The sequence below is a fragment of the Ovis canadensis genome, chromosome 22 (genome assembly GCF_042477335.2).
Source record: "Ovis canadensis isolate MfBH-ARS-UI-01 breed Bighorn chromosome 22, ARS-UI_OviCan_v2, whole genome shotgun sequence".
Classification (NCBI taxonomy): domain Eukaryota; kingdom Metazoa; phylum Chordata; class Mammalia; order Artiodactyla; family Bovidae; genus Ovis; species Ovis canadensis.
Genome location: NC_091266.1, coordinates 30,667,908 through 30,695,655, shown reverse-complemented (window position 1 = coordinate 30,695,655; position 27,748 = coordinate 30,667,908). Strand labels below are relative to the sequence as shown.

Below are 27,748 nucleotides of genomic sequence, written 5' to 3'. Positions count from 1 at the left end.
ATTCCTGAACTGGAGGGAAAGTTATATTCCCTAATTTCTGTGATGTTTCCAATTTTATGCTCTTAAACCAGAAGGGGTGCTTTGTATCATAAAGAATAGTAAAATTAGAAAAATATGATATACAAGCATACTGTCTTTTCTAACTGTAGGTGTTAGAAGGAGGTGGGACTTAACAGCAACAACAAAAACTAATCTATCAGACAGCTTTCAATTATTTATTAAATACCAATTATATTCTATAGAGCTAAGAAAGCAAGATGGCCAAGGACCAGGGGATCAGTGAAGTTCTGCTGGGGGGTGGGCGGTGGCGCGGTCCTAGGGTGGAACTTTACAAAGAGGTAGCAACCACTTTACCCATATTCACATAGGATGAGCAGTGTAAAGAAAGATAAAGAAAATACAATGCATAACCATGAATTCATTTGAAGCTTGCAGGAGAACATTTCAACTAATCACAGAAAGTGAAAACTGCTCAGGAATTTCACCATCATGGAAAAGAAACACTGGGGTAACCATCAAAGTTGGTAACCAAATAATTCTATTTACTTCTTAACTTAAAGAAAGGATTTTATAGAGTCTTTTTGAGTATCATGTGTATGACAGACAAACAACTATGCCACATTGTTTACTTAGGCTTGCTCTTCTCCAAAGTCCACTCTGCAAAGAGATTAAAGAAAATATTATGTCTGCACAACCCTCTCCTCCCCTTCTTCCTACCACAGGCACATGGAGTGCACAGTTGCAGGTGTATGCACACAATCACACCCAAACTCTGCATGATATGAGTCAGTCTTCAGTGGAGTCTTTCTTCTCCACCGAATGTCTGCTGTTCCATCTCCCCATGACCTCCTTTCTCTGATCTATGATGATAGAAATTCCATAATTTACAAAGAAACAAAAATTCAAAAACACTCCCCAAAGGCACTGGTGTACCCATCTAGATCTTTCCCAAGACCCCAAAGACATAACCCTTTGTGACTTCTACTCTACTAGAAAAGTTTCAGAGTCTGATTCTAGACATATGGCTCAGAAACCCAAAGAGATCTTAATCTTTATACTCTATGTATATTAGACATCAGGAATCTACTGATAAGTAGATGAGAAAGTTACCCAAATAAGTAATTCCAAATGAATACACTGATAAGGCTGACAATACAGTAACATGCAAGATCATAAAAAAAGTTTGTCCATACAGGTTAATTTTCAATTATAAAACTCACAAGGAAAGGAAAACATCACTGAAAAACACATTCCCCAAACAGCTTGCAAATCACCCCTTCTCTCCTTGTTGCTGTCCCAGAAATATGGAGATATTAGACATAGTAGAATGTAACTTTAAGTCGAGTGGAGGCAGATAGGTTTATGGTATAGACACTCACAAGATGCATGCACAAAAAGATTCATGTTTTTGGTAAGATGATGAGAAGTGAGAAAAGCAGAGAGCAGAAGATGGCATTTAACCCTCTGTGATTTAGTCTCAGCTGATTTTTTTCTAACTTCATGTCTGACCAATACCCTCAAAGAAAAGATAGCTTGTCACACTGGCCTTTTTGCCATTTGTTGAATCAGCCTTGCACTTAATACCTCTTGGATTTCCCTTCCCACTGCCTTCTAACTTAAATAAGCCTCCGTCACTCAGCTTACATAGCATTTCCTCTCTGTAGCCCTCACTGATGCTCACCTGTCAGTATTAACTGCTCTCATCTGTGTTTCCTGTGGTTCTTCCCACACTTTACCATCACGGAATATCATGGCACACAATATATTGAAGTTATTAATAATTTAGGACCTCTGTGTAGATGGAGAACTTCTGAAAAACAAAGACCTTGTATCTTCAATCTTGAAGAATCTTATAGACACACCAGGTATATGCCACATTCCTGACACAGACCTAGGCAAACATTTGGTCTCAATAGGTATCTGACTCTTTCCCTTCCACGGCTCCTTGAGCCTAATCCTTGCCCATTAGGACCTGGATTACTTAAGAGCTTCCAGTCTCCCAAATTCTAATCTCTTCCAATCCATCCCATATAATTTTTAGAAGAATCTTCGCCAAACACTATTCTCATCCTTTCATCCACATCAATTGAGAAGGAATAGAGAGCTACCTTATTTAGTGTGGTAAACCCAAACCTTACCCCAATCTTCAAGAATATCATCAATCAGCAAGGACTTTATTTGGGATTGGTTTTAATCAATTTGGAGAAAAATAACATCCTAACCATACTGAGGCATCTAATCCATAAACATGGTGTAGCTAACTACTGCTAGTGCTTATCTCTGTCTCTTTCCACTTACATATGAATACATGTAGGTATATGTATATACACATCTCTGTGTAGACAGGATATATACATAGATATATGTAAAATCTTTTTTGCCACTTCATAACTATTTATTGAGATTTAAAACCTTTGCCTAAAACAATACCTGCTATCCTCAGAGAAAATATTTAAGTTGAAATACCTCTGCGCTGGGGCTTTCCCGGTGGCTCTAATCAGCTTGCAAATCACCCCTTCTCTCCTTGTTGCTGTCCCAGAAAATGGAGATATTAGACATAATGGGCCCTGGATCATGTGTTATTTGTCAAATGAGAGTTCTCCAGGCACAACCTCTGCCTACAGGGAAGTCATTTATTACTACAGAGCCATAAGGGGAAAACCTAGATATGACCTATTATCGTAGAACACTGAATAGTACAGTCTAGCCAATTAAAAAGTGGGAGAATCACTCAATAGTGTGTACTAATTGTGCAATAGATAAAAAATGAAGACAGAGATGACAGAAATCGGTATGAATTCCAGTCATGAGTGAAGCTTTCTTAGAGAATGTCACAGTCTTTAAAAGAGGATCTGTCCAGGGAAGTGAGGCCAGGGAGAAAGTGGAGGAGAGAGGGAGGAGTCTCATTTTGGAGAGAGATGGAAGGTCATGGGTTGGCTGGCACCTGGAGACTACTCCGCCTTCACTAAGGCTAACTGCAGCAAAAGCAGTAGAACCATCTTGGGCCATTCATCCTGGAGTTGGAAAGTTCTCATACTAGGTCAAAGCAGCACATTTCTGGAAGCTGTGCGATGAAAAGAGAACAGTGGGAAGGACCCGGAGCCTCTTCCTTGAAGGTCTTGTTTTACCCAATCAATGCATCAAAAATATAACGGGCCTCCCCAAGCAGCCTACGGCCACCCTTTAGGTGGGGTACCTAGGGCTCATGTTACAAGCTATTTTTAATTAATTGATAGTTAGACAACATCAGTACCCCCATTCACTAAGTGTTTTTTCAAACTGGTATTCTACATGTCATTCCTCAATTAATGTAATTGTCTTTCCAAAGAATTAAAAATACATGTGATGAAAATGAACTCACTCTTGAGTAAGATAACCATAATAGAACCCTTCTACTACTCTAACACATTCTCACATTACAGGCTTTCAGTAAACCGATCCTGATTTAATCAAAATAAGATATGATTCAAGTCCTGCAAACTCTATTCCTCATGGCTGTGTTTCCTTCTCTCCCTCCATCCTGGGTCCCCCACACCTGATACCTAGTCTACATTTCATCATCACATTGAGTAAAACATTTTCCAGACTCAGTAACTCTCGAGTTTCATAGAGGTTCCCATGCAAAGCCCTAGCAGATAGAAAGCATTTTAAATCCACACATTTAGTGCATAAGATGACCATTTTCATTTTTACATTTGTATTATATTTAACACTAGCACTAATGAAGGTCTTCAGAGGTCCTCTGGTCAAAAGCTTCAAAATTATTCCTGTTCCTCATGAATGCTCATCAGTGACATCAAATTCTGGGTGGAGGCCCAAGCCAACAACTGACTCAAACAGTTGATATCATTCTAATGGCACTTGTTTTCAGTAAAGTCAAAAATGCAAATAGAAGATCTTGTTAAAACTCGAAGTTCACTTAAGTAATGTCTCGATTTACCACTGAGATGTCATCGTCCAAAAGGGAAAAGCAATATTATTCATACTTTTCACCTGATTGAAAAAATGAAGTGAATAAGTTTTCAGGGTTCGGCTGTTTTTATTTTTTTTTAATTTGTTTAGTCTACAGGACAATACCCTGGCACACTTGTTATTTTTCAGGGCAGTCAATATAATCTAAATTACAGAGTTGTTTGCTGAGTCCACAATCAGAAGAAAGCAGGGCAGCTGTGACCTGCGCCACCAGCTTCCAGCCATTCCTGAGCCTCTGACAGGTATTGGGGGTGGGGGGGAAGCAAGTACCCAGGGAGGCTGAGGGATGCGCAGGTAGAGGCAAGGAGCCATGATATGGCCAATCTCAGCATCTGGATGGTGCGGGCTCCTCAGCAGATCAACTGTGTCATGTGACGCAGGTGGGAGTACATCTGCTAAGCTGCAGTTCGCTTTTGCTATCAGAATGTCATTATTTGAAATATCAGCTGTGATTTTTATGATGAATGCCAGGGATTAAAAAAACAAAGCAGGCTTCGGCAAGAATGTCATACCACATTCTATTCTAACTGTTTAACAAACCACACGTTATATTTTTCTGGTTATAAAAGTAACACACTAACTGTAGTAAATTTGGGAAAAGTCTGGTAAGTAGAAAGTAGAAAAGATAAGGTAAGATCATTGGGTAAGTCTCAATTTTGTTATAACTTCTTTCCAGTTTTTTCCCCATGAATACAGATTTCTTAATAGAACGGAAATTATACTGTTTGTACCATTCTTGTCCTGCTTCTCTTGTTTAATATTATATTCTGTAAAAGAAACTTTGGAACATAATAAAATCTATAACAACTTTAGCAATCTCTATCCTGACATTCTAAATCTTATTTTAAAAAGGAGACGATCTAGAGAAATCACAGGCTGTCCACCCCCCCTCCCCCGAAATCATGTGTCATCTCATCTGTTTGATATACTTGTAAACACTGCCCTATGCTTTGAGTACAACAAATTCCAGATTGCTCAATCTTGCTTCCAAGGGCTGGTCAGCCAAAGGGTATGTGCATGTGTGCTAAGTTACTTCAGTTGTGTCCAACTCTTTGTGACCCTATGGACTGCAGCCTGCCAGGCTCCTCTGCCCACAGATTCATCCAAAGGGTAGGATTCATTCATTCACTCATTTAACAAATTATTTTCTGAACACCTCCTGTGTGCCAAATCCTGTGGTAAGCCCTGAGTTAGATGGTCCATAAAACTGACAGGTCTAGTTGAAATTTATTAAAGGGATATTTGCTAGGTTTAAGTGACATTTTATGATATTAAACTAGGCCAAACAGAGCCACGTTTGAGGGGCAGCTGATCAAAACTACCCTCTCCAATTCATCAACCTGACATCCACCTGAGCCAGGGTGGTCTAACTCCTGTTCCTTGAACCTGCCTTTCACCTGCCTTTCTGGGTCTTGCTCATCACACCAAAGACCCCCTACCTTCCTTTCTGCAGAACCACATTCTATTCAGGAAGCTCTTTTGAACAGTGACTATGAGCCTTATTCTCAAACTGTTGCCACACCAACTGTGCAGAACGATCCACTCTTTAGACAACCTTAACTGCCCCTCTTCCTGAGTGAGGTGGTGGTAGGTATCCATGACAAGTGCCAGAGACTTGTTTCCTTTCTTTCCCACAGCTACACACTACACGCATCACTGCTAATCACCTAAACATTCCTCTCACGAACTTCACATGAATCCAGCTCTGAAAGGATTTTTCAGGAAAAATATTCTACCCTCTCAGTTGCTGTAGGAGATATAGATATAGGTATATGTATGCACACACATGCATACGTATACCTATATCTATACATGTATTTACATATATGTATTTTATATATTTTTTCTGTATATATATATATACACACATACACACACACACATTTTTTTTCCTGTCCTGACTGATGGCCTTGGTTGCTTTCCTGCAGTAAGAGAACAGCTAAAGGAAATGCTTCGGGGCTCCAAGGCCAGCTCCACTTTCGGACTCTCAGCACATCACCTGGCCTGTTCCTTCTCACCTTTCAGACTTCAGCTCGTATGTCATCTCCTCAAAAAGGCTTTACCTGCTCTAAGGCAGTCCCTTCACCCCTCCCACTCATCACTTTCTGTAATATTACCCGCCCTGATTGTCTTCTGAGCACATACTGTCACTGGAAATTCTATGTAGTACTTATTTGTACACTAGTCACTTGTTGGCATAGCCCGGCTAGAACCAGAACTTCCTGACAGCTGGGAACATGCTGGTTTCATTCATTGTCGTGTTCCCAGCAAGGGAATGGGAACTCAATAAATCTATACAGAATAAATAAATGAATCACCTTATCTGCTTCACTGCATATACCTGTTGCCTTCTACTTCCCAAGGTGATTTGTAGGGAAGATCAAATGAGACCAGGTATGCCAAGGTGCTTTGAAAGGAAAGACTCCACATAGGATGTGGTTATCATGCATGGAAAGACAGCTCATGAAGCCCTGAGCACCTCAAGGGGCCCCCTTCCTGACCCTGCACAGTATGTGCCCCTCCTCGTTTTTCCACTCCTCCTAGTCAGAGACTTGTCTGGAATCTAAAAATGCCACTCCACCTAGCAAACCATCCAAACAGAATGCAACCCAATAATTTATTATAAGGTGAGGCCTCTCAGTGAGCCTCAAATAAGATGATACTAGTGGGACTCAAATAACAAGATGCTACTTAGGAAGGAAGCAATCTGCCAGGAGGGCAAACGTAGAAGAAAAACTACAAGGATATTCCCTGCCCTAAACCAGTGGGGTTCAACAAGCATGAACTGAGTGCCTGCATATTCCAGGTCCTGGGCTCAGCCCTAGGGACAGAGAGGTAACGGAGACCATCACAGTGGGGTGGCAGACACAGATGCAAAATTGAAAACCCAAAGTCGATGAAGTAAATCTGGCATGAGGGCAGTCAGTGAAGGCTTTGTAGAGTGATTGACACCTAAACTGAACCTAAAGGACAGAGGAAAGAGCGCTGGGGACCAGTGGGCAGCCCAGGGTGAGGCACAGAATGGAAAGACCATGTGCTGTGTTCAGGGAGCTCCAGGTAGTGAACGCATCGCGTATTTACTGCTGGAGTATCTGGTGTGTCAGGGGACGAGCCAGAGCAGAGGGGCTGGGAGATGTACCCAGAGAGGTGGGTGGGTGGTCACTCTCTCACAGGTAGCAGATCAGAGCCGTTTCAAACACAGGCCTGTGGAGGCCTTGTGGAAATGAGTCCACTCACTGGGGAGATGAGCCCAGCTCCTGGACCTCAGAGGGCCGGACTTGCCTGGAAGCAGAAACAGGACAAATGCAAAAAGTCAACCAAACTTCACTGTGCTATAAGCAGGGAGGATGTGAGTCAGGAGGAGCTAGGCTTGGGGAACTAGACAGAGACCCTAAGGGAAAATTCTTCCCACACGTGCTGGAGGACATGGGCTGCCTATGTAGTTGATTTGGGGCTGCTGTGGAGCCCAGCTCTCAGCCATCTCACCCTCGGATGGTGCAGCTTCCTAACTGCCTGGCAGAGCTTCACAGTGGCTGAGTCAGTGCTGAACAGAGGGAAGGGGAGAAAGAAGAACCAGTGTGATTTCCTGAGACTGAGCCAAAGTAGAATCTCCTGAGCCCTAAATGAAGGCAACAGAAAGGAAGAGAAGGAAAAGGAGGGCCCTGGTATTTTGCACAAAATACGCAAGTCCCAAATTTGCTTACAATATAATATGATTCAGAGCATCAAAGGCAGGAAAACCAGAAAGAGAAGAGAGGTGGATGGAGAGAGAGAGAGAGAATGATTGGGGTGGGGCAAAGCAAGTACAGAAAAAGTTGTCCTTCCTTTCCCTTCTCAGCTGTCCTTACACTCAAGAAATTTCATATGTTCAAGAAAAAATGGGAGAGTCAGTTCTAGTGAGGTGGATGAATCTGGAGCCTGTTATACAGAGTGAAGTAAGTTAGAAAGAAAAAAACAAATATTGTATATTAATGTACATATATGGAATCTACAAAAATGGGACCGATGAAGCTATTTGCAGAGCAGGAACAGAGTCAGAGGGGGGAAGGAGACTGTGGATGAATTGAGACAGTAACATCAAAACATATACATTACCATTTGTAAAATAGATAGCTAGCGGGAAGTTGCTGTATAATACAAGGGAGCTCAACTTGGTGAGTGACAACCTAGAGGGGTGGGAGGCCCAGGAAGGAGGGGACATATGTATACTTATGGCTGATTCACATTGTTGTATGGCAGAAACACAACTTTGTAAAGCAATTATCCTCCAACTAAAAAAAAAAAAAAAGAATAAAGGGAACAATATACCAATGTCTCACTGGGACATATGATATATTTTTAGGAGCTCCCAGTGAGAATTGAAAATTTTATGTATTCATTTTGATGGTATCTGTAAGAAGAAAAATGTTTTCAAAACCAACCCACCCCTCCCCAAATCAATCACTCCAACTTTGGCTTGGACCTGGAGATCCAGAAGAAAGTCCCTATCTCATTAGCGTACATCCTCCTCTTCCCTTTCTCCCCACTACTTCCAGCTCCTCCAGCTTAAGGCAGAGAAAGGATCCTGGCAAGGTTAAATACAGCAGGTGGCTGAGCCTGACACAGAAATTCCCTGTCCTAAGGTTCGTAACATATTAGTAATTGATCCCTTGGTGAGGTAGGGAGAACTAGGCCACCAAGAAGTAGGGCAATAGATTACACCTCCATTGTCCATCCATGTCTCCATCTAAAACACAAAGAGTTCAGCCTCTCTCATCTCCTGCAATACCACAACAAACAAGGTCTCCTTCCCTGAAGCCACCACAGTGTGCGGGAACCTCAAGAAGTAGCATTTTCTATTACTTGATTTTACTTTATCTTATTAAATACCTTTAGTATACCCCTTAATGTGTCTATATATCTTTTGCCTTCTTTTTAAGTGATTTATTGAACTGATTTGTCTTTCTTTTTAATTGAAGTAGAGTTAATTTCCAATGTTATTTAGTTTCAGGTATACAAAATAGTGATTCCATATTTTTATAGATTATGCAGAATACAAAGTCATTACCAAAGGAAAAAAAGAAGCAGCAGCATTTTCTGCCTGTCCTCTTCTTTATGTACTTCTCATTACCCCAATAGTCTGCCAACTCCTGGCTTACTATTACTGATGTATCCCAGTTTCTCCTGGGCAGCCTCCTACACAGTGTGTGTGTGTACGCCAAGTCACTTCAGTCATGTTCGACTCTTTGTGACCCCGTGGACTATAGCCCACCAGGCTTCTATGTCCATGGGATTCTCCAGGCAGTGGGTTGCCATTTCCCCCTCCAGGGGATCTTCCCAACCCAAGGATCACACTGTGTCTTGCCGAATGAGCAGATGCAAAAGGTGGAGAGAAGGTATATTTCATCTACAAAGGAATGATTAAATAAAATATGGTACATTCATATCCAGGAGAACAGGTTTTTTGTTGTTTTTATAACTGAGCTCTAGATACATTTACCTAGAAGGGACCCCAGGGTATATTGTTTCATTTTCTTAAGATAAAAATAAATCAAAGAACAAAACATGTTAGGAGCGCCTTATATAAAACAAAACACACAAAGTATATCATTATGTGTATGTGTATGTATAACTGTATAAACGCATAGCAAAACGTTTGAACAGCACCCACCCAACTAGGAACAGTGATTACCTCTGAAAAAGAAAAAGCAGACTTAGAGAGGGCTTATAGGGGCTTCTACTTTATCTGCAATGTTCACATTCTTTATAACCAAGAACGTGTTTATGTATTGTATAATGAAAAAATAACTTTTTGAAAATCTGAAATTATTATATGAGATTTTTTTCATCCTGTGAAAGTTTGCTTTAATGCATTAAAGAACTCCTGGAAGGCAGTAGAACTAGTTCCCACTTGGGCATGGGTTTGTTTATCTTGCTTATCTTTAGTTAGAGCCAACAACGCTAATGATTCCGAACAGCACTGGCCATTCCTTGGCCATCCCAACCCCTCCCACCCACGGCTTCAACTATCACCTCTAAGTGGATGACTCCCAAATGCCTCTTTCTAGACACAGCCGCTCCCACGAGCTACAGTCCTGACTTTCCAACTTCCTGTTGGATACAGCCAACACCCCAAGTACAAAACCAGACTCCTGTCCTCCCTTCTCTCCTTAACTCAATTCTTCTGCCTAACTTCCTCCTTCCTATTAACTGGCACCTCCTTCTTCCCAGGAATTCGGAAAGGAAACTTCCCAGTTATCACTAGCTCTTTTCATCCACACACCCACCTAGTTACTTGTCATATTCTGATGATTTTTCTAAAATTTTTTTCCCAGCTGTTGGCCACTGACAGCACCCCCTGGTCAGACCCTTTCCATTCATCATCTGGACTAGCGCAATCTCCTTCTAAATGGTCCCCTTATAAATCAGGAGACTGAGACTGACACTTACACACTACTATATATAAAATAAATAACTAACAAGGACCTACTTATAGCACAGGGAACTCTACCCAATATTCTGTCACGGTCTATATGGGAAAAGAATCTAAAAGGAGTGGATATACATATAACTGATTCACTTTACTGTATACCTAAAACTAACATAATATTGTAAGTCAATTATACTCCAACAAAAATTTTAAAATAAATAAGCGGTCTCCTTGTCCCTGACTACTTTGATCCATCTGCTAAATGCCCAACTTCCCATTTGGTGAAGGCCTAACATTCCAGACTGTTGAGGTCATTTTTAGCCTCTGTTCCATCACCTATTGTATTAGCTATTTTGCCAACTTTGAGTCATCTGCAAATTTGGAAATAAGGTTTTTTGCCTTCATCCAACTCTGACAAAAATGTTAAACGAAGTTGAGCCAAAGAAAAGCCTCTGGACTACAGATATCTCTCCAAGGGAACCCAGAACTTATCACTAGAGGAAACACAGCAACTTAAAAAAAAATAGGCTCAGACACCTTTCATATACCATCTCATTTAAACCTTACAACAAATCCTGGTACTGAGTATTGTTATCTTAATTTTACAGGTTTAAAACTGAGGTTGAGAATGGCTAGGTACTTTTGTGAAAAGCTTACGACTGAAGCGACTTAGCAGCAGCAGCAGCATTAAGTGATAGAGTTTTGATTTTTACACAAATTTGGGTTGATTGCACAGATAATCGTTTTTCTGCCACACAGTTAGAACTTTCCATGGATCCTCCCCTTCTAATAGATACAGCATACACCTCTTAACCTACTTTAAGGGATTTTCATATTCTAGCTTCAAACCTACCCTTGTAACAGTAAAGACTATACCATGTGTCAAACACATGGTATAATGTGTTATATGCTTTATTTATGCATAATTTATTTATTATGCATATAATAGTTTATATGCTTTATTTCCTTTAATCCATGTCAAACCTATGAGGTAGGCACCACACTTAAGTCCATTTTACTGATTCAGAAGCTGATGCATAGTGAGATTAAAAATAGCTTAATCTGTAAATTAAAAACTAACTCAATTAAAAAAAAAAAAGATCTATTAAAGTTACCCAGCTTGTAAACAGCAAAGCTAGATTTGAAAGTAGGGTCTGCCTGACTAGAGAAATACTTAGGAGGTAGAATGGACAGGAAGTTCAATTCATACCATCAGTCTACATGTATTTATGGAGCACTTTTGTCACAGGCTGAATACTGTGCTGGAGCTAGAGATCACAGAAGTGAACCCTGCCCCTGGCTTCAGAAACGTTCAGTCCCTTCAATCCTGTCTGATTCTCTGTGGCCCCATGGACTGTAGCCCACCAGACTCCTCTGTCCATAGGATTCTCCAGGCAAGAATACTGGAGTGGGTTGTCCTCCTCCAGGGGATCTTCCCCACCCAGGGATCAAACACGCATCTCTTACGTCTCCTGCACTGGCATGAGGGTTCTTTACCACTAGTACCACCCGGAAAGACCCTGCCTTCATGGAGCACATGATTTATTGGGAAAGATAGATATGGAAATGGAAAGTAGCAGAGTGTGGTGAATACTGGGAGACAGAAGCTCAGGAGGTAGGGATGGGTGGGGGTTGTGCTTGGAGAGCTGAAGTTTCCAGCCTTGTTAACTGAATCTATAAAGATTCTATCCACTGTGATAGGGACTGTGGGAGAAATAGGTTTGGGAAAAGACTGAGTTCAATTTGAGACACGGGTTTTGGGGAGATGTCTCACAGGCAGCTGGATTTGCAGGTCTGGAGCTTAGAAGTGGGGCATGGATCACAGAAAGATCTGGAATCATTGATGAAACTCATGCAGGTGGGTATATTCGAAGGATCCACAACATGTATGTAAGGCAAACAAGGAAAAGGAAGGCCTCAGAGGAGACGTTGCTCACCTGGCCAACTAGCACACTCCTGCGAACCGGACTTCTAAGGATGGCTTTATCTCTTCCCAAGCAGAAACACCTTCCCATCCTTTTCACCAAGCCAAACCCAGCTTCCTTCAAGCCCTCTCTCTGTTCCAGAAAATTCCAGCCCAGAGCTCCCTCTCCTGGACTCAAGCCATTTAACAGCTGGCCAGGGACTCAGCCATTTCTTGGTAAGGATATAGAAAATTTCAGGTATTCGTGCCCTCTCTCCCTGACTGGACTGAAAGATCTTTGATGGCTAATCCTGGGTATAACATTAGGAATGCAGTCAATACACTCTTTGCAGAACCAATTTAAAAAGCATAATGAAGCAATAGCAGAGCATTTATGTGAACTAGTTTCTCCAGATGAACCTGAATGGCTTTCTCAATATAGCAGCAACCACATGCTGGGCACTCTCCCAAGCTTCCACCTGAGCCTCTGCACTGAACAGAGCTGGTCAAGGTGAGCACACCCTGCCTCTCCTTGGTCCTTCTAGTTTATACCTTAGAATGTCCTTCTTCAGTCCTAGCAGCCCTTGCTTCCAGAACTCTTCCAGTTGAAAAGAAATTTCTTCAGAAGGGAAGAAACAGGGATGAAGATGTTTTGCTTGGGAAAACATCAAGGAGCAGCAACAGAAGCCTCCTTCCCATAAGTCAAGTCACAGAGTTTAATCAAGCCCCTTAAAACAAAATATTGTCCAAAATTAAAAGATGCTTTTAAAAAGCTGTGACAAAAACCTAGACAGTGTACTAAAAAGCAGAGACATTACTCTACCAACAAAAACCCATCTAGCCATACATACGGTCTTTCCAGTAGTGATGTATGGATGTGAGAGTTGGACCATAAAGAAGGCAGAGCGCCAAAGAATTGATGCTTTGGAAATGTGATGCTGGAGAAGACTCTTGAGTCCCCTGGACTGCAAGGAGATCAAACCAGTCAACCCTAAAAGAAATCAATCATGGATATTCCTTGGAAGGACTGATGTTGAAGCCAAAGCTCCAATACTTTGGCCACCTGATGCGAAGAGCTGACTCACTGGAAAAGACCCCGATACTGGGCAAGATTAAAGGCAGGAGAAGGGGACAATAGAAGATGAGATGATTAGATGGAATCACTGACTCGATGGACGTGACTCTGAGCAAGCTCTGGGAGATGGTGAAGGACAGGGAAGCCTGGCATGCTGCAGTCCATGGGATCGCAAAGAGTCAGACACGACTGAGCAACTGAACAACAACAACAAACTGTCTACTTTTACAATATAGAAATGATTCCCCATTCATGATATTTCATAATATCCTTCTGTAAATAAGCTACTGCTGCTAAGTCGCTTCAGTCGTGTCCGACTCTGTGCGACCCCACAGACGGTAGCCCAACAGGCTCTGCCGTCCCTGAGGTTCTCCAGGCAAGAACACTGGAGTGGGTTGCCATTTCCTTCTCCAATGCGTGAAAGTGAAAAGCGAAAGTGAAGTCACTGAGTTGTGTCCAACTCTCAGCTACCCCATGGACTGCAGCCTACCAGGCTCCTCCATCCATGGAATTTTCCAGGCAAGAGTACTGGAGTGGGGTGCCATTGCCTTCTCTACTATAAATAAGCAAATGTCTGAAATCCTAAGGGGGAGAGTTAGTAACATCTTATTTCATAAATTAAGAGAGTATCAGATTCTCACCCTCATCATCACCTGGCTCAGATAAGCTCAGGTGGGCAGTAGCCATGGGGGTCTTGCTCACCAGCCTCCCCCATCAGCCAGCATAGTGCTTGACACATGGGAGTGACTCGGAAGGACTGCCGAATGGATGAGACAATGTTGAGTGGGTGAGACAACAAGATTGGGAAAAAACAAAACTGTAGAAAAACAAGGAGACAGAGAATGAGGGGCGATACAGAAGTAGGAAGAGTGTGAAGAGGACTGAGTTGAAGAAACAACCAACCACCTTCTTACATTTTAGGCTCAGATTCTCCTCAACTTCTCCACAAAGATATGCACGCAGTAGCTAAATCACTGGGTCAGTCAGCTAAATCACTCAGTCCTAAAGGTGTCAAATGCACATTTACAGTACTCACCATTTAATATTTTTGTTTTGTAACCACTTTCTCTCTTCTCTTCTCTGTGTCTTAGGAACATTTTATTTTTTAACTTTTCACCTAAATGAAGACTTGACATTGAGTTTGACTCCTACTAGACTCTAAGCCTGTCTTTCAGCTTTGCTGCTTTGCTACTTAAAATCCCATATCAGTTTAGAAAGGGAGACTGAGGTGCCCATTCGATGTCTGGAATCATTATGAACAGTGCCTAACCCTCTAGTGGTAGTTTCAATTCTGCCTATTCTGTGATGAGTGCAAAGAAACAAGAGTGTCCCAGCTTTAAAAAAAAAAAAAAAGACACTGCATTTTCACTTCACAGGAAAGCCCCAGTGAACCAAGCCACTGCCGACACTTCACTGCCCTCTCACTCTCTCCCCCAGCAACAGGGCCTCCAGCTCCCTCACCATGTTTGAAGCTGCCCCTGTCACTCTCTCAGGGCAGCACAGGAGGCTTCCAGGAATTCAGTCTATGCACACTCAGGGGCAGCATGCTAATTTTAAAGGCAGTCTTCGACAACCACAGCTAAAATAAATCTAACAAGAAAAACCCAACAAAGAAAAATCTAAATAGATCCTAGATGAATCTCTACTTTACAGATAGAATTCATTAACACAGTGACACTTAACTGCCACCGCAAGACCGAAAACATGGTTTAATGATGGAAACTTGTGAATATAACATACCAGTAGGTCAAATACGAAAAAAAAGCACACAATCATCTCAAAGATGACCTTTTGGCTTTTGATAAATTCAACTCCCTTTCATTAAAAAAAAAAAAAAACTATGAATATAAAACTCCTTCCTCAAACTATTTTTAACCAAAAGCAACATCATAATTACTAGTGAACATGAAAAGCATTTCTATTAAAATCAGGAATAAAATTAAAAGGTCTACCATCCTCCCTTTTAGTTATTTATGTTCAAATTTCTGATTCAAAAGAAACAATTATTATTTGTAGACAACACAATTCTCTACCTAGAAAGTTCAGGAAAATCAGCTAAAAAATTAAGCTGATTAAATAAAAATATAAAACTTTTTTAAAAATAAGAAATATATGATTCACTGGAGTAGGAAATGGCAACTCACCCCAAAATTCTTGACTAGAAAATTCAATGGGTAGAGGAGCCTGATGGGCTACAGTCCACTGGGTTGCAAGAGTTGGACAGGACTGAGCACGCACGCATACACATATGATTTACATGATGGTTACTACAAACTTCAGTAAGAGATATAAAAACATCTGAGTAAATTAAGAAACATACCAGTATGGAAAGACTAAATATATAAACCTATTAATTCTTCCTAAATTAATATATAAGTTTGCCTGAATGCTAAGTCGTGTCCGACTCTTTGTGACTCTATGGACCATAGCCCATCAGGCTCCTCTGTCTATGGGATTCTCCAGGCAAGAATACTGGAGTGGGTTGCCATGCCCTCCTCCAGGGGATCTTTCCGATCCAGGGATTGAACCCATATCTCTTATGCCTCCTGCATTGACAGGTGGGTTCTTTACTACCAGCACCACCTAGGAAGCCCAATATATAGGTTTATTATAATCCTAATCAGAATATGAACAGATATTTAACATTTTGACAAAGTGTTTCAAAACTTAATTTAAAAGAATAAGCAAGGAAAATAAGAAAAATTTTAATAATTATAATGAGAATTCAGTGTGTAATTGCTATAAGGCTAAAATATTAAATAACCAAAACAGTGTGGTACTCATTAAATAATTTAGAATATACAAGAAAAGATTAGGAATAATCTAGGATAATCCAATAGGTATATTATTTAAGGAAATTATATATGAAATATAAATATATATATGAGGAAATAAATATATTATGAAGGAAAATAAAGTATTTAGAAAACAGATAGGTCTTCAACTCATAATATGAACAAAAAAATAATAATTTCAAATGAAAAGCTAAACGTAAGTAAAAACCTAAAGACCTAAGGAAAAAAAAAAAAAAACAACAGTTAATCACAGAAGGGAGTAAAGAGTACAAATTGAAAAGCCATGGAAGTAATCTCCAAGGAGAACAGAGACCTATCTGGCCATATGGAAAATTTTCTGCACATTAAGACACATGATAAACATTTCAAAAATATGATACTTCATTAATATATATACAGAGTATCCCATAGTAGGATAAACATAATTTGCTTAATTATGATTTATAAAGTTAGGTGAAAAGTTATAAAATGTGAAAACATGATCTCAATTTGGGAAAAAAGAAAATAAACCCAGAAAGCCATGAACCAAATGTTAGTAAGAGCACTAAACGGTAGGAATGCAGGTGATTTTGGACTTCTTTGCTGTGCCTTTCTCTGTTTCCCAAATTAGCCAAAATTAACTTGCATTGTATTATAATCAGGAAAAAATGCTAGTTGAGAAAAACAGCATCAAATGACGATACATTACAGTCTTAATTCACTAAGACGTCTCAAATAAATGGACAAAGTATGTGATTAAATAATTAACCAAGAGAAAGAACAGTGATGAAATATCAACGTTTTTTATCTCTAGTAATCAAAGAAATGCACATTCAAACGATGAAGTACCAAGTCTGGTATCTCTCATTGACATCCCACAGGAAAGACTACTCTAGCACATCATTATTTGAAGCGCAAACTGTTGCAACCTTTTTAGAAAGCATTTTGCCAGTATGTATCTGGAGCCTTTAAAAAAGTTCTTTACTTTGACCTAGTAATTTCACTTCTAGGACTCTGTGCTAAAGAATTAGAGACCTAGGCAATGAAGAGTTACTTAAATAGAAAAAATTGGGGGATCAACAACTGAATGCCCAAAAAGAGGGGAATCAGTAAACCCTCCGTGGGACAACATGACAGATGACAGTAATCAAGATTTTAAAACATTTAATGGAGTGGAAACGTCTTAATGATAGAATGTTAGGCAAAGAGGCAGGATGGAAAATTGTGTATTAGGTATCTATGCTGCCTGCTAAGTTGCTTCAGTCATGTCCGTCTCTTTGCAACCCCAAGGACTGTTGCCTGCCAGGCTCCTCTATCCATGGGATTCTCCAGGCAAGAATACTGGAGTGGGTTGCCATTTCCTTCTCCAATTAGGTATCTCTACTATGGTCTTAATTTTGCTTGAAATAAAAGTTCCAGTTCTACTGCTCCCCACCCAGGTGACTTTGTCAAATCTTTGTCTCTGAGAAGACGTTTCTCCAACTCTTAAAAGTGAGAGGGGAACACTTGGATTTCTCAATTTTCCCTGTTGCAAAACACAGCATATAATAAAAAAGTAACAAATCATAAATAGATGCATAACATCTGTATTAATAATTAAAAGATAGAATTTTAGTTGTTAAAATGGCTTTGGATTAAAAATTCTTTTTAATTAATTTTTTATTTAAGTATAGTTGACTTACAATGTTAGTTTCAGATGTACAACATAATGACTCAATATTCTTAGAGATTACATATCATACAAATTTATGATCAAATAACTATATTCCCTGTGCCATACATTACATACCTGTGACTTTTTAGTACTTTTTTTAAAAAGTATGGACTGCTTCATGAATTTGCGTGTCATCCTTGTGCAGGAAACATGTTGATCTTCTCTGTATCATTCCAATTTTAGTATATGTGCTACCGAAGCTAGCACTGACTTATTTTATAACTGCTAGTTTGTACCTCTTAACTCCCTCCATCTATTTGCCCTAGCCTGTGCTCCCCTCCCCTGTGGTAGCCACAGTTTGTTCTCTGTATCTGTGAGTCTGTTTCTGTTTTCTTGTATTTGTTGGTTTGTTTTGATTTTTAGATGTCACATATAAGTGAAAACATACAGTGTTTGTCTAAAAATTCTTTATTTTTTTAAACTAATAATCTAAACAAGTGACATACTTGAGATCTTCCTGACTGCTTAGTGACAATTCATCAGAGATAGACCGCATGGCTAGAAGTAAGCATGCTCTCTGACCCTCTGTAACTAATTTGATCTGGGCTTGCCTGTCTGAGTCAGGAACACACTTCACCTGTTGTCAGCCATCCCATGACTTGGCATTGGAGAAGTTCTCAGTCAGCAAAGGGTACTTAGTCAAAATCCTAGATCGAAGAGGTACCCTGGGAGAGCCTGCAAGGCTGTCAACTGCTGTTACACTGATGCCGCAGGAAAGTCACTTTTTGGAGTTCTTTTTACAAATTTACATAGTTTCTATGCATAACTCAAGAAGCTCTTGCCATCCTCTCTGAGATTCAAATAATAACTGAGCAGATTTCTTCCACAACTGCAATCCGTCCCACTGTGAATTTTAGGACCCTGCCGGAGGCACGATGAAAGAATAACCTCTGGCACAGTAAACCAAGTTAAGTTAGGGACTAATTAGCCTGCTGAGCGGCAGAGAAGTGAATCTGAATTTACTCAGACCCCAGCAGTTAGCAAAACTGCAGACCCAGTTAGGCTCACGCTCAACTCTGTCATCCAAATTCATTCTGCCTTTGCAGAGAAAAAGGAATACAATCTCAAGCCAAAAGCATTTAACTTCTGTGAATTTTATCCACCTCCCTGAGATGGGCAAACCAGACTATTAGAGAGTGCTTCAGTTCCTCCAGGCAAGCGGATCATGGGCAAAAATATGTTCATCGATGAAATCTGAGTTCATGTTGTTAATAATAACAAATGAATTGAAGCTTTCTTTAGAAATGACAGCAACTTGAACTAACTCCAGTGATATCCAAATTAAACTGTGTTATATGATATTTTAATCCCAGATGTGTCTAGTATGCACTTGGTCACATGTGTTTTTCCCAATGATTTTTTTTTCCATTCTCTGGATTTTCCATAGTCAGTGATATTATATAGTTTAAACCTAAAATGAAGTCATCAAAATAGAGTCTCTCCTTGCTTCTGCCTCTTCCTTAATTCTGAATGGAGCACCCTTACTGTTTTGGTATCAAAATGTAGTGGTTCCTACAAAGCAATAAAATTCATAAATGCTAACTGCATTTTGTTATAGCTCTGAACTCGTGTGCAAATGTAACCAGCCCTCCCGAAGGAGACGTTCCAGTGTTTTCTGACACAGAGCATATTTCTGTGGGGTTGCCCCACAGCAGATCACTCCACGGAGCCAGCAGCAATACCACCACTATGTAGATAACAGTTTAACCAACAACCCTGTCAGGCCTAGCCGCCCTGTTTGTGATTATTTTATTTTATGCCTTAAGGGGAAAGGGGAAAGGATGCAAGAGTATGAAGTCTGCCTTATAGACCCAATGTCATGGAGAAAAAACAGGGAGAAGACTGGAGCTCCACCCTGTCCCTCTCATCTCAACCCCTACAGCTGGCAGGCAGGAGAGAAAAGAACAGACATCCCGCAGTTTCTCAGAGCTGAAGGGACCCTCTTCCTGGCAGAGGCAGGAAGACCTCAGAAACCTCAGGGAGGGGCAGCTGTGCCCCCATGAGAAGCAGCCTCGTGCACCTGAAGTCATCTGTGGTCAGGGACAGTGAACAGTGGCAACTAGGAAAGAGAGGAGTAATGGAAGTAAGATCCCCAGCCGCACCAGGGAGAGCACCATGGAGACTCCATCAGAGTGAAAATGGGCCTAAGAGCCAATATTTGTTGAATTCTTATTGTCTATCAGACACTGTTCTAAGCCCTTTACATGAACAGTCTCATTTACTAGGTGTTACTATTTTGTTCATGAACTGTGGCCCTCCAGGTTCCTCTGCCCATAGGATTTCCCAGGCAAGAATACTGGAATGAGTTGCCATTTCCTTCTCCAGGGGATCCTCCCAACCCAGGGATCGAACCTGGTGGCTCCTGCCTCCTGGGCCACCAGCGAGGCCCAGAGGCCACTATCTGTCATCCCTCCCATTTAGTGAATGAGGAAGTTTAAGCCCCAGTAGAACAAGTATTTTGCACAAGATCACACAGATTGCACATAAATAGTGGAGCCAGGTAAACAAGTCTAAGCAACCTAGCTCCAGATCCTCATCTTGTAAAAGACTATTAGACAAAACACAGCAGAGTTCTATTTCCTGCACATCCAAGTCTCTGGGCTAAGGTCACACCTAGAGTGCCTTAACGCGGGGTTTAGGTCTTCTCAAACTCCTGTCTCTCTAGCACAGAGGTGCGCTCACCTGCCAAATCTGAGGCAGGGCCTCGCTATATAAATAAAATGAGTAACAGTGGGGCTGTGGGCAACATGGGATGAAGGGTTGAGATCTTCCTCTTCCACCATCCCCTTCAACTGGCAGAGGCTCCAACCCTCCTGTGACACAATTGGAAAACCAGTATCACTCTGAATTATGAGCTTGAGAGGCAAAAGAAGCACAGCTAGAAAGTCAACAACAGGCAACTAACCCAAAGGAAAAGGAGAAATCACCACCACGCACCCCCCAGCAGTCCCAGAGGTACCTCACCATCCTGGCTCTGACACGAACCATCTCAAGTTTGAGCATTTGAGGGGCCAGGAAAAGGTGGAATTCAGGGCTGGAGCGGAGAGTCAGGAATAAGGCAAATCCAATAAACAGGCAGAGGTGGGAAGCCGAGCCAACCGGGCGCCGGGGCCAGCGGTCTGTGGTGAGCGAGCGGGGCTGCTGGAGGAACAGAGGTGGGAAGCCGAGAAGGAGGCCAGCACAGGGACTGCTCCCAGAGTCGGGGTCCGCTGGCTTCAAGCTGTCCACACGCATTACAAGACACAGAAAGGGCAAGAACTTACCAAGGGCTTCGATACCCATGTTTCTTTTCTTTTTTTTTCGGTGTGGTGGGGCTATAACACACCCCTTCTCCCCCACTCAAATATTGCTTTTTTCCTTCCTTACAGTAACATACCACTCAGTGGCTGGCACTGTCAGCCTTAGCAGATACAGAAATGCTGCTTTGGGGAATCCTAGATAGATGGAATGGGCGGGAGACAGGGAATGGGGGCAGTGGGAGATTGGTCGAAGAAGGAGGGGATATATGAATACATATATAGTTGATTCACTTCATTGTGCAGCAGAAAACTAACCCAACATTATAAAGCAATTATATCCCCAAGAAAGTAAAGAGAGTCCCAGACTGTGGATTTCATCCCAGCTCTACCCCGTACTAGCGCTTCCCTGATGGCTTACTTGGTAAAGAATCTGCCTGCACTGCAAGAGACCTGGGTTCCATGCCTGGGTCGGGAAGAACCCCTGGAGAAGGAAATGGCAACCCACTCCAGTAACCTTGCCTGGGAAATCCCATGAACAGACAAGCCTGGCGGGCTATAGTCCACGGGGTCACAAGAGTCGCACACGACTTAGTGACTAAACCACCACCCCATACTAGCCGTGTAAACTTGGGTAAGTGACCTATCTTCTCAGTGCCTGAGCATCCCCTTCCATGATCTATAGATAATAAAAGTACCTATCTCAGAAGGTTGTAGTGAGGATGACAGATTAATACATGCAGGGTAGTCAGAACAAGTCCCTAGCAAACTAAATGCTGGCTCTTATTGCTGTCTTACTTTGACAGCTTTCCTTTCCCTCTTGACTACTTTCTTTTTTCTCTTCTACACTCTTGTTAGTTTCCTATTACTACTGTGACAAATGGCCTCAAATGTGGTGTAAACAATACAGATTTGTTATCTTCAGCTCTGGAGGCCAGAAGTCTCAGATGGGTTGGCAGGGCTGTTTTCCTTCTGGAGGCCCAGCATCTCAAGGCAGCCCAAATCCCTTGGCTCCTGACCTCTTTCTTACATTAGCCTGACCTTCTATGAGGGACTCTGTGATCCTCTTGCCTCCCTCTTATAAGAACCCTCTTGACTAGGTTGAGCCCACTCAGGTAATCTAGCATAATTCCCTAATCTCAAAATCTTTAAAAATGTCGGCAAAGTTCCTTTTGTCGTGTTAAGAAACATATGTACAGGCTATGGGGATTAAGACTTGGACGATTTACGGGATCACTGGCATTATTCAACATACTAGACAAATATTTCCTAAGCCTAAAGTTGCAGACTGGCAAGACTTAGGAAGACCCAGAGGGAAAAGACAACAACATTAGTAGCTAACGTTTTTGAACACTGACTATGTGCCTGGCACTATGCAAAGCGCTTAAGGTACATTACCCTACTGAGGTCTCAAATGCGTGATGTGTGAGAGTTCAGTTGTATTCAACTCTGTGCGACCCTACTGTAGCCCTCCAGGCTCCTCTGTCCATGGGATTTTCCAGGCAAGAATACTAGAGTGGGTGGGCATGTCCTCCTCCAGAGGATCTTCCCAACCCAGGGATCACACCTGTGTCTCCTGCGTCCTCTGCACTGCAGGCAGATTCTTTCCTGCTGAGCCATCAGGGAAGCCCTAGGTCTCTGAGCAACTCCATAAAATTACTGTCTTACAGAAAGGTTAGCTTCTCATCTAAAGCTGTGCAGCTAGTAGATGACAAAGCTTATGTAAAACCAGGTGATTTTGATTCTAGAGCCCTTGTATTTGACCAAGAGTGCCTTGCACCCCCCGCCCCCACCTACACCTTAAGCTATTATAACTGGAGGCAACATGACCACTAGGACATTGAAATCTCTGCCATGAGAGGTATACATGCACCCAGGACACAGGGAGACAGGGGTCCTGCAGACCCTAGGCTATAAGGTCCACACAGATGGTAGAGCTTCAGAACATTTTCTTACACTCAAAGGAGAAAGCTTGGGGTTACTAAAGAGTTTCTTCAAATGCAGACTTGAACAAAAAAGCCACGAAGGGACCAGCTAAAGAGGGAAAGTGAAAAGTCTGTTCTTGACCCCAGGCCAACCCTGTGATTCTAGTTAACCTCCCCCAAAGAAGAGAGAACCTCACAGCCTCTCCGGGAGAGAATTCTAACCAAGTCAGCTTGACTCAGATCCTCCAAAGCCCTACCAGGAAGTTTCAGAACCCCGGCTGGACACCGAACGGTCACACCCACAGCACAACAGTCAGTATACACCAGGACCAAACCTTGCCCTACCTTCTGTTCCACAACTGCTAGGAGAACCATGCCCCACAGGTGTCAACAAGGGTCCAGCAGTTTTCCCAAGAGCCACAATGAGCAACTTCTTTTCCTATCAGTTCCTTTCCAGAGAAATGGCTCGAAACCAACTGTGATTAGCTAAAGTGAAAAAGGGTAAGCTAAACACTTGCTAAGCATGCCAATTACGGTGGTTTAACTAGCCATAGCATTCCAAAACCTCAGTTGCTAAACAATTTAGCCATAGCCCTATCTGTAATTTTCTAATGAGCCAAGTTCAAGTTATTTGGTTTCACCACACCAAAAAAGAGCCAGTTGTTTGTTTTTGGTGATGAACCTAAGGGTTGATACAGGAAAGCACAGTGGTCAACAGAACAGAGTCTGGAACCAGCCAGCTCTGACTGAATCCTGGCCCTGGCACTTTCTTGCTCTGACTTCATGTATGTTACCTAACCTTTTAGTTCCTCGGTTTTCCTGTCTTCAAAGGGGGCATAAAAATAGAAGTCTATATGTCCTTATACAAAATCAGAAGATTTTTGGCTTTGGTAATGGCAAAATAGTACACATGTCATATATTAAATAATGCTGTAGGTGAGATCTATAGCAAACATGTCCATCATTTCCTAAATAAAAAATGTATATATACTTCTTATCAGGTGAGAAAAATTAAGACCAAAAGAACCTCACGTCATTTCAGACCAAATTTTGTAGCCAAACATGAAAACCAGTTTTGAGAGCTTCTTTTTTTTTTAAATTTTGGAATTGCAGGTAACGGATAACAGGTCTCTGGCATTTAGGACCTAATGCTGTTGTTAGGATTAAATGAATTGACAAATATAAAGTACTTAGAATGCAGTGTTAGCAACAACAACTGCTACTATTATTTTTATCTAAATAGACTTAGTAGGAAATTGTTAATTTATGACTAAATTTGACTTGGAAATTAGTACTTTGGAGATTAATAGTCATTATGAATATCCCAGGGCAGATATCTAAGATGATGGATATATTATATATCTTCATTCTCCAGGATGGTAGCAACTAGCAACATGTGACAATTAAGTGCTTGAAATGTGACTCATCTCATTTAATTTTAACCTACTCAAAGTTAAATGTAAGTAGCCCTATGTGACTTGTAGCTACCCTGACTGGACAGCACAGCTGTAGAAGGCCGGGTTCCAATCTGCCTCATGAAAACCTATATAGACGAATTATAGCACTGCCTTAAAAAAAAAAAAAAAAAAAAAAAACAAGCCCGAGTCTTGCACCCTGGGAGAAGAGAAGAGCACATGATGCTGAAGAGGGTTTTCTCTTCCTTTCTAGACCCTGTAGCTGGCCATTCACAAAGTGCATCTTTGATGTCCTCTTCCTTCTCGACCCCCCACTTCCCCATCTCCAGCTCCATGGGAAACCCCACATAATTGGGCCACACGCATCCCTAAGCCTCCATCAGTACCCCTCAGCTTTCTCCAGGAGTACCAGGCTCACCAGTCACCTGCCCTTGTTCTCCCCAACCAAATTTCCACCTGCTAAGTGTCAACATCTTCACCAAGCATCTAGAGGAAAGCACCTGGATCATACCAGTTCACACTCTAAGCTGTTACTGCTTTTTCTCTCCTCTTCTCTGCTATGCTACTCCTTCAAACTCAAAGCTCTATATTGTTGTGCTCCCCCAGACCCCTTCTTCCCTCAAGCACAGTGAGACCAGGCAAAGAAAGCAGGAGCCCAGGCTGAAGCAACTGTTATCCTATACAGGCCGATTGCCACCCAGGTGTGGTATGGCAGGGACTGCCAACACACAGGTGCAGAGCAGCCTCACTCTGTGCAAATATCCCCTCTCGCCCAGGCATGGGAAACATTCCCTGCTTTCTGCTTGAAAAAACAGCAAACACAAATCTTTTCAACTTTCCATTATTCATTAAAAAATTTTCAGGTAACAAATTGTACATTAAATGAATTGTTTAAAGTATACAACAAAAGCCCAGAGAAGACTGTAACTTAGAATGGTTGCGAATAGCGAAAGAAAACCAACCACCTTCACTGGAATCTAGCTTCACCACAACCCACTGGAGCATGGAATTTTTAATGACACAGGTCAACATTGGCGCATATCCAAGGAGCTTATTTTACTAGAAGGACTGGAAGACAGTCCCCTCCAGCTCTTACTTGGTCCCCAAGCTTAGACCAAAGATGATTATTATGCATGACTCTTGGCTATAAGGAAAATTTCCCCTGTGGGATTGTAAGTGGAGGACAATTCGAATGGTAAACACTGTGCTCTTCTCTGAATCCTCTTCTCCAAAACAGAGACTTGTATTGAAGAACCAAAGCCATAGCACAATTTCCAGAGAGGCTTCTAGGTGCAAGCACTGTGCCAAGAAAGCCACAGTGAAGTCCTTCAGTAGGGAAATGAAACATCTACATAAAAACTTCTCAAAGAATGCTGAGAGGAGAAAAGCCAGGAAGGTAAAATGCTGCAGGCATCAGAGCCTGAGAAAGTTGACTATTTGGGACTGGGGTATGAGGGAAGGTCTTCCGGCAGCAACAAAACTGGTTAGGATTTAGAGAGATGAAATGGAGCAGAAAGGGCACCCAGGAAGAGCAAAGGGTGTTTTAGACGACAGCACCCCAGGTATTCTTCAGAAAGCATCTGTGAAGATATGGCTGGATACAGCATCCAGAGATAGTCAACCACCCCTTCTCCCCCAGGGCCAACTGGGCCCTGTAAGTGCATCTACCGGGTCACCTAAATCCACCTCCCAAAACAGGCTCTCAAAAATTCTTCCTGGCGGGTTACAGCACCCCAGGCCTTGGCTGTGCCCATTCTGACAGGGACCCCACCCTATCCCTACCAGGAGTTCTTACCAGAAACACAAGGAAATGCACTAATCTTGCAGGGATCTAAATGACCTAGTGGCAAATTTTGCATGATGCAACCCAAATTAAGAACCATGTGGAAATAAAACTTTTCCACAAGTGACTCCTCCTTAATATCTACTGAGGGTGCTCCCTCTTTAAAATGATGCTGCTAAATCTTTGAATGATGGATGATGGATCTCTCGTACATTGAATAATTAGTTGAGTCAGTTGTACCAAGTGTCTCATGACTTAAATATAAGGCAAGGGGGGCGGGGGGGGGGGCGGTGCCGGGACATAAATTTGCACTGTGCATTTAACATCAGCTACAATGGAGGACTTTTGCTTCTAGGTTATTCATTATCACAGCACTAGAGGACTTGAACAAAAAAGACGTAGCCATTCTCCTAGTGGCCAGTGAAAGTGAGATCCAGGTCCAAAATTGTATTTTCTAGGACTTGATGTAGCTAATCTCTCCAGGAACAATCTCTTGAGCACTTTTCCTTGAAATATTGTCGCTAGGGACCGCCTCAGAAAGAGTTTATATTTTTCACCTTTGTGCTGCACACACAAAATGCAGTGGAGACCCAAGGCAAACATCTGAAGGGGCGAAGGAAGCCCTACCGGGGTGTCCTCCAGCCCATGTGAGGCTGGCTCTCGTCCCCTCGGGAGTCGCCTGCCTCAGTTTTCCCCTGGAAATGGGGCGGGAGAGGGACACTCTCACGCCAGGTACAACTGGGTGAGGCTGGGTGCCCTCGGCGGCTTTACTGACTGGTTCAGGGATTACAAGCCCCTCTCTCCCCTTCTCCACGCCTCGGGAACCGAGCTCCAGGGTCTCCTCCTCACCTTTCCTCTGCTGGCCGGGCGCGCCGGGGTCCCCAAGTTGCAGCGTTCTTCTGGAACGTGCCTGTCGCTAACGGCGTCGGGTGTCCCCGCTACTGTGTGTCAGCGGCGGAGCGGATGCCAGGAGCGCGCAGAGCCGGGCAAGTGCCCGGGAGGCGCAGCCCGGGAGGCACAGCCGGGGCGCGCCGCCGCCGCTCGCGCTCGGGGGTCTGCCGCCCCCGCCGCCCGTCCGGCCCCGCGCCGCGCGGTGCGCCCCCGCCCGGCGCCGCTACCTCGCTCCGCGCCCGCCGAGCTCTGCGCGCTGCCCTGACGGCTGCGCGGGCGGCAGCGGGGCCCCCGCCCTGGGCCGGGCTTTCCCAGAACTCGCCCGCCCCGGGTGAGAGGCCGCGAGCGCCGCCGCGGGCCGCCTGGCGGCCGGGGGGAGAGGCCTGAGACGGGCCCGCCCCCGGGCCGCCGGCCGCGCGGAGAAGGCAGGCGCGAGGGGCGGACCCGGCCGCCACCCTGGCCCTGGATGTCGGCCCGGCGACCCCTGCCCGGCCTCCCAGGGCCGCCCGGCGTCGGGGCCACAGTGGGAGCTGGAGAGAGTGCGGCGAGGTCTCCCGGCTCTGGCCGGAGAGCCGAAACTCGGTCCAACTCAGGCCGCGAGCATTTACAGTCACACCTTCCGCCAGGCACCGTCCCTGCTCGACACACACG

The 27,748-nt window shown here is 42.9% G+C and overlaps 1 protein-coding gene and 1 non-coding gene across 3 annotated transcripts in view; both read right to left on the bottom strand.

Annotated features, from left to right (window-relative positions):
• Window positions 1–27,457, bottom strand: part of PLCE1 (phospholipase C epsilon 1) — a 369,052-nt gene extending 341,595 nt beyond the window's left edge. For both annotated transcript variants that reach the window (XM_069568060.1, XM_069568061.1), the window contains exon 1: window positions 27,056–27,457. The gene's annotated coding sequence lies outside the window, so the exon portion shown is untranslated. The remainder of the gene's footprint in view (window positions 1–27,055) is intronic.
• On the bottom strand, window positions 17,948–18,054 carry LOC138428002 (U6 spliceosomal RNA). The gene has a single exon (XR_011252246.1). It is a non-coding gene; the product is annotated as a U6 spliceosomal RNA (small nuclear RNA).
• Window positions 27,458–27,748: the final 291 nt, after the last annotated feature.